The sequence below is a fragment of the Sturnus vulgaris genome, chromosome 15, assembly GCF_052056855.1.
Source record: "Sturnus vulgaris isolate bStuVul1 chromosome 15, bStuVul1.hap1, whole genome shotgun sequence".
Taxonomy (NCBI): Eukaryota; Metazoa; Chordata; class Aves; order Passeriformes; family Sturnidae; genus Sturnus; species Sturnus vulgaris.
The window spans coordinates 11,050,803-11,062,939 of record NC_142257.1 but is presented as its reverse complement, the minus strand read 5'-3'; positions in this window follow the sequence as shown (position 1 = coordinate 11,062,939).

Below are 12,137 nucleotides of genomic sequence, written 5' to 3'. Positions count from 1 at the left end.
CCTTCCTACCTTCCTTCCTGGAATCCTTCCTTCCTTCCTTCCTGGAATCTTGCCTTCCTTCATTTCTGGAATACTTCCTTCCTGGAATCTTTCCTTCCTTCCTTCCTGGAATCCTTCCTTCCTTCCTTCCTGGAATCCTTCCTTCCTGGAATCCTTCCTTCCCTCCTTCCTGGAATCCTTCCTTCCTTCCTTCCTGGAATCTTTCCTTCCTTCCTTCCTGGAATCCTTACTTCCTGGAATCCTTCCTTCCTTCCTTCCTGGAATCTTTCCTTCCTTCCTTCCTGGAATCCTTCCTTCCTGGAATCCTTCCTTCCTTCCTTCCTGGAATTCCTTCCTTCCTGGAATCCCTCCTGGAATCCTTCCTTCCTGGAATCCTTCCTTCCTGGAATCCTTCCTTCCTGGAATCCTTCCTTCCTGGAATCCTTCCTTCCTTCCTTCCTGGAATCCTTCCTTCCTGGAATCCTTCCATCCTGGAATCCTTCCTTCCTTCCTGGAATCCTTCCTTCCTGGAATCCTTCCTTCCTGGAATCCTTCCTTCCTTCCTTCCTGGAATCCTTCCTTCCTTCCTTCCTGGAATTCTTCCTTCCTGGAATCCTTCCTTCCTTCCTTCCTGGAATCCTTCCTTCCTTCCTTCCTGGAATCCTGCCTTCCTGGAATCATTCCTTCCTGGAATCCTGCCTTCCTGGAATCCTGCCTTCCTGGAAGCCTTCATGGAATCCTTCCTTCCTTCCTGGAATCTTTCGTTCCTTCCTGGAATCCTTCCTTCCTGGAATCCTTCCTGGAATCCTTCCTTCCTGGAATCCTTCCTGGAATCCTTCCTGGAATCCTTCCTTCCTGGAATCCTTCCTTCCTGGAATCCTTCCTTCCTTCCTTCCTGGAATCCTGCCTTCCTGGAATCCTTCCTTCCTGGAATCCTGCCTTCCTGGAATCCTTCCTTCCTGGAATCCTTCCTTCCTGGAATCCTTCCTTCCTTCCTTCCTGGAATCCTGCCTTCCTGGAATCCTTCCTTCCTGGAATCCTGCCTTCCTGGAATCCTTCCTTCCTGGAATCCTTCCTTCCTGGAATCCTTCCTTCCTGGAATCCTTCCTGGAATCCTTCCTGGAATCCTTCCTTCCTGGAATCCTTCCTTCCTGGAATCCTTCCTTCCTGGAATCCTTCCTTCCTTCCTTCCTGGAATCCTTCCTTCCTTCCTTCCTGGAATCCTTCCTGGAATCCTTCCTTCTTGGAATCCTTCCTTCCTTCCTTCCTGGAATCTTTCCTTCCTTCCTTCCTGGAATCCTTCCTTCCTGGAATCCTTCCTTCCTGGAATCCTTCCTTCCTTCCTTCCTGGAACCCTGCCTTCCTGGAATCCTGCCTTCCTGGAATCCTTCCTTCCTTCCTGGAATCCTTCCTTCCTGGAATCCTTCCTTCCTGGAATCCTTCCTTCCTTCCTTCCTGGAATCCTTCCTTCCTGGAATCCTTCCTTCCTGGAATCCTTCCTTCCTTCCTTCCTGGAATCCTTCCTTCCTTCCTTCCTGGAATCCTTCCTTCCTTCCTTCCTGGAATCCTTCCTTCCTGGAATCCTTCCTTCCCTCCTTCCTGGAATCCTTCCTTCCTTCCTTCCTGGAATCTTTCCTTCCTTCCTTCCGGGAATCCTTCCTTCCTGGAATCCTTCCTTCCTTCCTTCCTGGAATCTTTCCTTCCTTCCTTCCTGGAATCCTTCCTTCCTGGAATCCTTCCTTCCTTCCTTCCTGGAATCCTTCCTTCCTGGAATCCTTCCTGGAATCCTTCCTTCCTGGAATCCTTCCTTCCTGGAATCCTTCCTTCCTGGAATCCTTCCTTCCTTCCTTCCTGGAATCCTTCCTTCCTGGAATCCTTCCTTCCTTCCTGGAATCCTTCCTTCCTGGAATCCTTCCTTCCTGGAATCCTTCCTTCCTTCCTTCCTGGAATCCTTCCTTCCTTCCTTCCGGGAATCTTTCCTTCCTTCCTTCCTGGAATCCTTCCTTCCTGGAATCCTTCCTTCCTTCCTTCCTGGAATCCTTCCTTCCTTCCTTCCTGGAATCCTGCCTTCCTGGAATCCTTCCTTCCTGGAATTATGCCTTCCTGGAATCCTCCCTTCCTGGAAGACTTCATGGAATCCTTCCTTCCTTCCTGGAATCTTTCGTTCCTTCCTGGAATCCTTCCTTCCTGGAATCCTTCCTGGAATCCTTCCTTCCTGGAATCCTTCCTGGAATCCTTCCTGGAATCCGTCCTTCCTGGAATCCTTCCTTCCTGGAATCCTTCCTTCCTGGAATCCTTCCTTCCTGGAATCCTTCCTGGAATCCTTCCTGGAATCCTTCCTTCCTGGAATACTTCCTTCCTTCCGTCCTGGAATCCTTCCTTCCTTCCTTCCTGGAATCCTTCCTTCCTGCCTTCCTGGAATCCTTCCTTCCTGTAATCCTGCCTTCCTGGAATCCTGCCTTCCTGGAAGCCTTCATGGAATCCTGCCTTCCTGGAATCCTTCCTTCCTGGAATCCTTCCTTCCTGGAATCCTTCCTTCCTTCCTTCCTGGAATCCTTCCTTCCTGGAATCCTTCCTTCCTTCCTGGAATCCTTCCTTCCTGGAATCCTTCCTTCCTGGAATCCTTCCTTCCTTCCTTCCTGGAATCCTTCCTTCCTTCCTTCCTGGAATACTTCCTTCCTTCCTTCCGGGAATCTTTCCTTCCTTCCTTCCTGGAATCCTTCCTTCCTGGAATCCTTCCTTCCTTCCTTCCTGGAATCCTTCCTTCCTTCCTTCCTGGAATCCTGCCTTCCTGGAATCCTTCCTTCCTGGAATTATGCCTTCCTGGAATCCTCCCTTCCTGGAAGACTTCATGGAATCCTTCCTTCCTTCCTGGAATCTTTCGTTCCTTCCTGGAATCCTTCCTTCCTGGAATCCTTCCTGGAATCCTTCCTTCCAGGAATCCGTCCTGGAATCCTTCCTGGAAAACTTCCTTCCTAGAATCCTTCCTTCCTGGAATCCTTCCTTCCTGGAATCCTTCCTGGAATCCTTCCTGGAATCCTTCCTTCCTGGAATACTTCCTTCCTTCCTTCCTGGAATCCTTCCTTCCTTCCTTCCTGGAATCCTTCCTTCCTTCCTTCCTGGAATCCTTCCTTCCTGGAATCCTTCGTTCCTGGAATCCTTCCTTCCTGGAATCCTTCCTTCCTGGAATCCTTCCTGGAATCCTTCCTTCCTGGAATACTTCCTTCCTGGAATCCTTCCTTCCTGGAGTCCTTCCTTCCTGGAATCCTTCCTGGAATCCTTCCTGGAATCCTTCCTGGAATCCTTCCTTCCTGGAATCCTTCCTTCCTTCATTTCTGGAATCCTTCCTTCCTGGAATCCTTCCTTCCTTCCTTCCTGGAATCCTTCCTTCCTTCCTTCCTGGAATCCTTCCTGGAATCCTTCCTTCCTGGAATCCTTCCTTCCTTCCTTCCTGGAATCCTTCCTTCCTGGAATCCTTCCTTCCTTCCTTCCTGGAATCTTTCCTTCCTTCCTTCCTGGAATCCTTCCTTCCTGGAATCCTTCCTTCCTGGAATCCTTCCTTCCTGGAATCCTTCCTGCAATCCTTCCTTCCTGGAATCCTTCCTTCCTGGAATCCTTCCTGGAATCCTTCCTTCCTGGAATCCTTCCTTCCTGGAATCCTTCCTTCCTTCCTGGAATCCTTCCTTCCTTCCTTCCTGGAATCCTTCCTTCCTTCCTTCCTGGAATCCTTCCTTCCTGGAATCCTTCCTTCCTGGAATCCTTCCTTCCTGGAATCCTTCCTTCCTGGAATCCTTCCTGGAATCCTTCCTGGAATCCTTCCTTCCTGGAATCCTTCCTTCCTTCCTTCCTAGAATCCTTCCTTCCTTCCTTCCTGGAATCCTTCCTTCCTTCCTTCATGGAATCCTTCCTTCCTGGAATCCTTCCTTCCTGGAATCCTTCCTTCCTGGAATCCTTCCTTCCTTCCTTCCTAGAATCCTTCCTTCCTTCATTCCTGGAATCCTTCCTTCCTTCCTTCATGGAATCCTTCCTTCCTGGAATCCTTCCTTCCTTCCTTCCTGGAATCCTGCCTTCCTGGAATCCTTCCTTCCTGGAATCCTGCTTTCCTGGAATCCTTCCTTCCTGGAATCCTTCCTTCCTGGAATCCTTCCTTCCTTCCTTCCTGGAATCCTGCCTTCCTGGAATCCTTCCTTCCTGGAATCCTGCCTTCCTGGAATCCTGCCTTCCTGGAAGCCTTCATGGAATCCTTCCTTCCTTCCTGGAATCTTTCGTTCCTTCCTGGAATCCTTCCTTCCTGGAATCCTTCCTGGAATCCTTCCTTCCTGGAATCCTTCCTGGAATCCTTCCTGGAATCCTTCCTTCCTGGAATCCTTCCTTCCTGGAATCCTTCCTTCCTTCCTTCCTGGAATCCTGCCTTCCTGGAATCCTTCCTTCCTGGAATCCTGCCTTCCTGGAATCCTTCCTTCCTGGAATCCTTCCTTCCTGGAATCCTTCCTTCCTTCCTTCCTGGAATCCTGCCTTCCTGGAATCCTTCCTTCCTGGAATCCTGCCTTCCTGGAATCCTTCCTTCCTGGAATCCTTCCTTCCTGGAATCCTTCCTTCCTGGAATCCTTCCTGGAATCCTTCCTGGAATCCTTCCTTCCTGGAATCCTTCCTTCCTTCCTTCCTTCCTGGAATCCTTCCTTCCTTCCTTCCTGGAATCCTTCCTTCCTGCCTTCCTGGAATCCTTCCTTCCTGGAATCCTGCCTTCCTGGAATCCTGCCTTCCTGGAAGCCTTCATGGAATCCTTCCTTCCTTCCTGGAATCTTTCGTTCCTTCCTGGAATCCTTCCTTCCTGGAATCCTTCCTGGAATCCTTCCTTCCAGGAATCCGTCCTGGAATCCTTCCTGGAAACCTTCCTTCCTAGAATCCTTCCTTCCTGGAATCCTTCCTTCATGGAATCCTTCCTGGAATCCTTCCTGGAATCCTTCCTTCCTGGAATACTTCCTTCCTTCCTTCCTGGAATCCTTCCTTCCTTCCTTCCTGGAATCCTTCCTTCCTTCCTTCCTGGAATCCTTCCTTCCTGGAATCCTTCGTTCCTGGAATCCTTCCTTCCTGGAATCCTTCCTTCCTGGAATCCTTCCTGGAATCCCTCCTTCCTGGAATACTTCCTTCCTGGAATCCTTCCTTCCTGGAGTCCTTCCTTCCTAGAATCCTTTCTGGAATCCTTCCTGGAATCCTTCCTGGAATCCTTCCTTCCTGGAATCCTTCCTTCCTTCATTTCTGGAATCCTTCCTTCCTGGAATCCTTCCTTCCTTCCTTCCTGGAATCCTTCCTTCCTTCCTTCCTGGAATCCTTCCTGGAATCCTTCCTTCCTGGAATCCTTCCTTCCTTCCTTCCTGGAATCTTTCCTTCCTTCCTTCCTGGAGTCGTTCCTTCCTGGAATCCTTCCTTCCTGGAATCCTTCCTTCCTTCCTTCCTGGAATCCTTCCTTCCTTCCTTCCTGGAATCCTGCCTTCCTGGAATCCTGCCTTCCTGGAATCCTTCCTTCCTTCCTGGAATCCTTCCTTCCTTCCTTCCTGGAATCCTTCCTTCCTGGAATCCTTCCTTCCTGGAATCCTTCCTTCCTTCCTTCCTGGAATCCTTCCTTCCTGGAATCCTTCCTTCCTGGAATCCTTCCTTCCTGGAATCCTTCCTTCCTGGAATCCTTCCTGGAATCTTTCCTGGAATCCTTCCTTCCTGGAATCCTTCCTTCCTTCCTTCCTAGAATCCTTCCTTCCTTCCTGGAACCCTTCCTTCATTCCTTCATGGAATCCTTCCTTCCTGGAATCCTTCCTTCCTGGAATCCTTCCTTCCTTCCTTCCTGGAATCCTTCCTTCCTTCCTTCCTGGAATCCTTCCTTCCTTCCTTCATGGAATCCTTCCTTCCTGGAATCCTTCCTTCCTGGAATCCTTCCTTCCTTCCTTCCTGGAATCCTGCCTTCCTGGAATCCTTCCTTCCTGGAATCCTGCCTTCCTGGAATCCTTCCTTCCTGGAATCCTTCCTTCCTGGAATCCTTCCTTCCTTCCTTCCTGGAATCCTCCCTTCCTGGAATCCTTCCTTCCTGGAATCCTGCCTTCCTGGAATCCTTCCTTCCTGGAATCCTTCCTTCCTGGAATCCTTCCTTCTTAGAATCCTTCCTGGAATCCTTCCTGGAATTCTTCCTGGAATCCTTCCTTCCTGGAATCCTTCCTGCCTTCATTTCTGGAATCCTTCCTTCCTGGAATCCTTCCTTCCTTCCTTCCTGGAATCCTTCCTTCCTTCCTTCCTGGAATCCTGCCTTCCTGGAATCCTTCCTTCCTGGAATCCTTCCTTCCTTCCTTCCTGGAATCTTTCCTTCCTTCCTTCCTGGAATCCTTCCTTCCTGGAATCCTTCCTTCCTGGAATCCTTCCTTCCTTCCTTCCTGGAATCCTTCCTTCCTTCCTTCCTGGAATCCTGCCTTCCTGGAATCCTGCCTTCCTGGAATCCTTCCTTCCATCCTGGAATCCTTCCTTCCTTCCTTCCTGGAATCCTTCCTTCCTGGAATCCTTCCTTCCTTCCTTCCTGGAATCCTTCCTTCCTGGAATCCTTCCTTCCTGGAATCCTTCCTTCCTGGAATCCTTCCTGGAATCCTTCCTGGAATCTTTCCTTCCTGGAATCCTTCCTTCCTTCCTTCCTAGAATCCTTCCTTTCGTTCCTTCCTGGAATGCTTCCTTCCTGGAATCCTTCCGGGAATCCTTCCTTCCTGGAATCCTTCCTGTAATCCTTCCTGGAATCCTTCCTTCCTGGAATCCTTCCTTCCTGGAATCCTTCCTTCCTTCCTTCCTGGAATCCTTCCTTCCTGGAATCCTTCCTTCCTGGAATCCTGCCTTCCTGGAATCCTTCCTTCCTGGAATCCTTCCTTCCTGGAATCCTGCCTTCCTCGAATCCTTCCTTCCTGGAATCCTGCCTTCCTGGAATCCTTCCTTCCTGGAATCCTTCCTTCCTGGAATCCTTCCTGGAATCCTTCCTGGAATCCTTCCTTCCTGGAATCCTTCTTTCCTGGAATCCTTCCTTCCTGGAATCCTTCCTTCCTGGAATCCTTCCTGGAATCCTTCCTGGAATCCTTCCTTCCTGGAATCCTTCCTTCCTTCCTTCCTAGAATCCTTCCTTCCTTCCTGGAATCTTTCCTTCCTTCCTTCCTGGAATCCTTCCTTCCTGGAATCCTTCCTTCCTGGAATCCTTCCTTCCTTCCTTCCTGGAATCCTGCCTTCCTGGAATCCTGCCTTCCTGGAATCCTTCCTTCCTTCCTGGAATCCTTCCTTCCTGGAATCCTTCCTTCCTGGAATCCTTCCTTCCTTCCTTCCTGGAATCCTTCCTTCCTGGAATGCTTCCTTCCTGGAACCCTTCCTTCCTTCCTTCCTGGAATCCTTCCTTCCTTCCTGGAATCTTTCCTTCCTTCATTTCTGGAATCCTTCCTTCCTGGAATCTTTCCTTCCTTCCTTCCTGGAATCCTTCCTTCCTTCCTTCCTGGAATCCTTCCTTCCTGGAATCCTTCCTTCCCTCCTTCCTGGAATCCTTCCTTCCTTCCTTCCTGGAATCTTTCCTTCCTTCCTTCCTGGAATCCTTCCTTCCTGGAATCCTTCCTTCCTTCCTTCCTGGAATCTTTCCTTCCTTCCTTCCTGGAATCCTTCCTTCCTGGAATCCTTCCTTCCTTCCTTCCTGGAATCCTTCCTTCCTGGAATCCTTCCTGGAATCCTTCCTTCCTGGAATCCTTCCTTCCTGGAATCCTTCCTTCCTGGAATCCTTCCTTCCTTCCTTCCTGGAATCCTTCCTTCCTGGAAGCCTTCCTTCCTTCCTTCCTGGAATCCTTCCTTCCTGGAATCCTTCCTTCCTGGAATCCTTCCTTCCTTCCTGGAATCCTTCCTTCCTGGAATCCTTCCTTCCTGGAATCCTTCCTTCCTTCCTTCCTGGAATCCTTCCTTCCTTCCTTTCTGGAATCCTTCCTTCCTTCCTTCCTGGAATCTTTCCTTCCTTCCTTCCTGGAATCCTTCCTTCCTGGAATCCTTCCTTCCTTCCTTCCTGGAATCCTTCCTTCCTTCCTTCCTGGAATCCTGCCTTCCTGGAATCCTTCCTGGAATCCTTCCTTCCTGGAATCCTTCCTTCCTTCCTTCCTGGAATCTTTCCTTCCTTCCTTCCTGGAATCCTTCCTTCCTGGAATCCTTCCTTCCTTCCTTCCTGGAATCCTGCCTTCCTGGAATCCTGCCTTCCTGGAATCCTTCCTGGAATCCTTCCTGGAATCCTTCCTTCCTGGAATCCTTCCTTCCTTCATTTCTGGAATCCTTCCTTCCTGGAATCCTTCCTTCCTTCCTTCCTGGAATCCTTCCTCCCTGGAATCCTTCCTTCCTTCCTTCCTGGAATCTTTCCTTCCTTCCTTCCTGGAATCCTTCCTTCCTGGAATCCTTCCTTCCTGGAATCCTTCCTTCCTTCCTTCCGGGAATCCTTCCTTCCTGGAATCCTTCCTGGAATCCTTCCTTCCTGGAATCCTTCCTTCCTGGAATCCTTCCTGGAATCCTTCCTTCCTGGAATCCTTCCTTCCTGGAATCCTTCCTTCCGGGAATCCTTCCTTCCTGGAATCCTTCCTGGAATCCTTCCTGGAATCCTTCCTGGAATCCTTCCTTCCTGGAATCCTGCCTTCCTGGAATCCTTCCTTCCTGGAATCCTTCCTTCCTGGAATCCTTCCTTCCTGGAATCCTTCCTGGAATCCTTCCTGGAATCCTTCCTTCCTGGAATCCTTCCTTCCTGGAATCCTTCCTTCCTGGAATCCTTCCTTCCTTCCTTCCTGGAATCCTTCCTTCCTGCCTTCCTGGAATCCTTCCTTCCTGGAATCCTGCCTTCCTGGAATCCTGCCTTCCTGGAAGCCTTCATGGAATCCTTCCTTCCTTCCTGGAATCTTTCGTTCCTTCCTGGAATCCTTCCTTCCTGGAATCCTTCCTGGAATCCTTCCTTCCAGGAATCCGTCCTGGAATCCTTCCTGGAAACCTTCCTTCCTAGAATCCTTCCTTCCTGGAATCCTTCCTTCATGGAATCCTTCCTGGAATCCTTCCTGGAATCCTTCCTTCCTGGAATACTTCCTTCCTTCCTTCCTGGAATCCTTCCTTCCTTCCTTCCTGGAATCCTTCCTTCCTTCCTTCCTGGAATCCTTCCTTCCTGGAATCCTTCGTTCCTGGAATCCTTCCTTCCTGGAATCCTTCCTTCCTGGAATCCTTCCTGGAATCCTTCCTTCCTGGAATACTTCCTTCCTGGAATCCTTCCTTCCTGGAGTCCTTCCTTCCTAGAATCCTTCCTGGAATCCTTCCTGGAATCCTTCCTGGAATCCTTCCTTCCTGGAATCCTTCCTTCCTTCATTTCTGGAATCCTTCCTTCCTGGAATCCTTCCTTCCTTCCTTCCTGGAATCCTTCCTTCCTTCCTTCCTGGAATCCTTCCTGGAATCCTTCCTTCCTGGAATCCTTCCTTCCTTCCTTCCTGGAATCTTTCCTTCCTTCCTTCCTGGAGTCGTTCCTTCCTGGAATCCTTCCTTCCTGGAATCCTTCCTTCCTTCCTTCCTGGAATCCTTCCTTCCTTCCTTCCTGGAATCCTGCCTTCCTGGAATCCTGCCTTCCTGGAATCCTTCCTTCCTTCCTGGAATCCTTCCTTCCTTCCTTCCTGGAATCCTTCCTTCCTGGAATCCTTCCTTCCTGGAATCCTTCCTTCCTTCCTTCCTGGAATCCTTCCTTCCTGGAATCCTTCCTTCCTGGAATCCTTCCTTCCTGGAATCCTTCCTTCCTGGAATCCTTCCTGGAATCTTTCCTGGAATCCTTCCTTCCTGGAATCCTTCCTTCCTTCCTTCCTAGAATCCTTCCTTCCTTCCTGGAACCCTTCCTTCATTCCTTCATGGAATCCTTCCTTCCTGGAATCCTTCCTTCCTGGAATCCTTCCTTCCTTCCTTCCTGGAATCCTTCCTTCCTTCCTTCCTGGAATCCTTCCTTCCTTCCTTCATGGAATCCTTCCTTCCTGGAATCCTTCCTTCCTGGAATCCTTCCTTCCTTCCTTCCTGGAATCCTGCCTTCCTGGAATCCTTCCTTCCTGGAATCCTGCCTTCCTGGAATCCTTCCTTCCTGGAATCCTTCCTTCCTGGAATCCTTCCTTCCTTCCTTCCTGGAATCCTCCCTTCCTGGAATCCTTCCTTCCTGGAATCCTGCCTTCCTGGAATCCTTCCTTCCTGGAATCCTTCCTTCCTGGAATCCTTCCTTCTTAGAATCCTTCCTGGAATCCTTCCTGGAATCCTTCCTGGAATCCTTCCTTCCTGGAATCCTTCCTGCCTTCATTTCTGGAATCCTTCCTTCCTGGAATCCTTCCTTCCTTCCTTCCTGGAATCCTTCCTTCCTTCCTTCCTGGAATCCTGCCTTCCTGGAATCCTTCCTTCCTGGAATCCTTCCTTCCTTCCTTCCTGGAATCTTTCCTTCCTTCCTTCCTGGAATCCTTCCTTCCTGGAATCCTTCCTTCCTGGAATCCTTCCTTCCTTCCTTCCTGGAATCCTTCCTTCCTTCCTTCCTGGAATCCTGCCTTCCTGGAATCCTGCCTTCCTGGAATCCTTCCTTCCATCCTGGAATCCTTCCTTCCTTCCTTCCTGGAATCCTTCCTTCCTGGAATCCTTCCTTCCTTCCTTCCTGGAATCCTTCCTTCCTGGAATCCTTCCTTCCTGGAATCCTTCCTTCCTGGAATCCTTCCTTCCTGGAATCCTTCCTGGAATCCTTCCTGGAATCTTTCCTTCCTGGAATCCTTCCTTCCTTCCTTCCTAGAATCCTTCCTTTCGTTCCTTCCTGGAATGCTTCCTTCCTGGAATCCTTCCGGGAATCCTTCCTTCCTGGAATCCTTCCTGTAATCCTTCCTGGAATCCTTCCTTCCTGGAATCCTTCCTTCCTGGAATCCTTCCTTCCTTCCTTCCTGGAATCCTTCCTTCCTGGAATCCTTCCTTCCTGGAATCCTGCCTTCCTGGAATCCTTCCTTCCTGGAATCCTTCCTTCCTGGAATCCTGCCTTCCTCGAATCCTTCCTTCCTGGAATCCTGCCTTCCTGGAATCCTTCCTTCCTGGAATCCTTCCTTCCTGGAATCCTTCCTGGAATCCTTCCTGGAATCCTTCCTTCCTGGAATCCTTCTTTCCTGGAATCCTTCCTTCCTGGAATCCTTCCTTCCTGGAATCCTTCCTGGAATCCTTCCTGGAATCCTTCCTTCCTGGAATCCTTCCTTCCTTCCTTCCTAGAATCCTTCCTTCCTTCCTGGAATCTTTCCTTCCTTCCTTCCTGGAATCCTTCCTTCCTGGAATCCTTCCTTCCTGGAATCCTTCCTTCCTTCCTTCCTGGAATCCTGCCTTCCTGGAATCCTGCCTTCCTGGAATCCTTCCTTCCTTCCTGGAATCCTTCCTTCCTGGAATCCTTCCTTCCTGGAATCCTTCCTTCCTTCCTTCCTGGAATCCTTCCTTCCTGGAATGCTTCCTTCCTGGAACCCTTCCTTCCTTCCTTCCTGGAATCCTTCCTTCCTTCCTGGAATCTTTCCTTCCTTCATTTCTGGAATCCTTCCTTCCTGGAATCTTTCCTTCCTTCCTTCCTGGAATCCTTCCTTCCTTCCTTCCTGGAATCCTTCCTTCCTGGAATCCTTCCTTCCCTCCTTCCTGGAATCCTTCCTTCCTTCCTTCCTGGAATCTTTCCTTCCTTCCTTCCTGGAATCCTTCCTTCCTGGAATCCTTCCTTCCTTCCTTCCTGGAATCTTTCCTTCCTTCCTTCCTGGAATCCTTCCTTCCTGGAATCCTTCCTTCCTTCCTTCCTGGAATCCTTCCTTCCTGGAATCCTTCCTGGAATCCTTCCTTCCTGGAATCCTTCCTTCCTGGAATCCTTCCTTCCTGGAATCCTTCCTTCCTTCCTTCCTGGAATCCTTCCTTCCTGGAAGCCTTCCTTCCTTCCTTCCTGGAATCCTTCCTTCCTGGAATCCTTCCTTCCTGGAATCCTTCCTTCCTTCATTTCTGGAATCCTTCCTTCCTGGAATCCTTCCTTCCTGGAATCCTTCCTTCCTTCCTTCCTGGAATCCTTCCTTCCTTCCTTTCTGGAATCCTTCCTTCCTTCCTTCCTGGAATCTTTCCTTCCTTCC